This window comes from Limulus polyphemus, unplaced genomic scaffold (genome assembly GCF_000517525.1).
Source record: "Limulus polyphemus unplaced genomic scaffold, Limulus_polyphemus-2.1.2 Scaffold1563, whole genome shotgun sequence".
Lineage (NCBI taxonomy): Eukaryota > Metazoa > Arthropoda > Merostomata > Xiphosura > Limulidae > Limulus > Limulus polyphemus.
This window is the reverse complement of record NW_013667173.1, coordinates 228,873-230,617: the sequence shown is the minus strand read 5'-3', so window position 1 is coordinate 230,617 and position 1,745 is coordinate 228,873. Positions and strand designations below refer to the sequence as shown.

The following is a 1,745-nucleotide window of genomic DNA, read 5'->3' as shown; positions in this document are numbered from 1 at the left end:
ACAAACAATTCTATAGCACAGTCTAGAAAAAAAAAGGAAGTTAAAATCTGTATTAAAGTAATAGTAAGTATATTACGGTACACATCAAATGTTCTACCAAATGGAGAAGGCTACATATGTAAATGATACCCCCCACACACACCGTGGCTCAGATGTAAGCCTGAGGGCGTATACGCTATGGTCCCAGTGGATAGCTCATTGCACAACTTTGTGTATAACAACAACCAAACAAGCATACTTACATAAATAACTAGGTCGAAGATGAAAGTAATATAAAACGTGGACGTGTTACTAATTTTAATGAAGACGATAAAACACAGAAAGTTAGAATTGTATCACTGCTGACACATTTAATTTAATGTGATACAAAATTCTGATGAGTCATTGTAAGTGTAATAATTACTAGACCACCCGTGACCCGTTGGGTCACCCACTATTCACAGGTTATGAAGAATTCAAGCTAATTTTAATATTGCACCGAAATGAAGGTTTATTTTGAGATATTTAATCAAATATTTCAATCCATTCGTGTTATTCATAATTCAAGAAAATATATTTGATTGTTGATCGGGAGTAAAAGTAAAGTCCAGTTCATTTTTCAAAAAAAAGTGAAGTCAGAGTTTTCAGGTATTGTGATGAATTAGTTCATTATGTTGTGGTTTTTCCTCTTAAACCTTCTACAAATAAGAAACAGTAACACTTTATTTTTTCTTCGAATTACCTACCATAACCAAGACACATTACTGAGAAATTCTTCCAGATCTTGTTTTTGTCATCTTACGCCTTTTAATGAATACGGGAACAATGACAGGGAAATAGATTTGAACGAAGAAGTTTCGTAAAGAGCGCGATCGGTAGTGTGATGTAAAATTACTCATGCTAGAAATTTTCATAAAAGTGACCCGAAAAACGGAGATAACTCGGTAACCCGTGGCCCGATTTTAACGAAACTTGTTTTATTCTGTTTCTATTCTCATTTCATTACCAATATGGCGCTATTATACGCCGTTTTTGCTGTATTTAATTACAGACAAGCAAACAAACAAACGATCTCAGAGTTTTAGTAGTATATAGATAGATATATATTGTGTCTGAGAATAAATAAGTAGTTAACATCAATGTTCCCTTTCATTTTTTCAATCCATGAGCGGAATGAATTTTTTCATGTGCACCAGTATCAAGGCAATGTGCGGATGTGCGCTACTAGTTTTTAAAGGGAGAGGGGGGGGGGGGTATTTTTAGACCATTGACCCTATTAGATCATTAGGCCGCTTTGCAATGCTACCAGCTGGTTATTTAGGCTTTAGGCCTATCGACTGCTAAGGTCATTAAGGCTGTTTACATGGTCAGACTCTTCACCATTACGGAGGATGTGCGCGGCACTTGACTGGTTCTTGTGCGGCCGTGCAGCCTAGAGGGGACATTGGTTAACAATCCAACTTAACTCCAAGCGCTGATTGCATATCACGTGACCTAGACTTCATATGGAAGATGGGGTGACATACTGGTTCTATTTTGTGCCACCAGAAACTGCAAAATAGTTCCTGTGCAACTACGAGAGGACAATTAATTTGGACAAATCGTTTATTTGTTTGTTTCAGAATTTTCACAACACAAAAGACTAACCGCGCTAGCCTTACCTAAATTGAAACTGAGAAACTAGAGGGAAGGAGCATGGCCAGGTGGATAAGGCGCTCGACTCACAATCTGAGGGTTGCGGGTTCGAATCCGCATCCCACCAAACA

The 1,745-nt window shown here is 37.7% G+C and overlaps 1 protein-coding gene across 2 annotated transcripts in view; it reads left to right on the top strand.

Annotated features, from left to right (window-relative positions):
• The window catches only part of LOC106464114 (C-Maf-inducing protein-like), a 79,227-nt gene that overhangs the window by 32,415 nt on the left and 45,067 nt on the right, over positions 1–1,745 (top strand). The window lies entirely within an intron of this gene.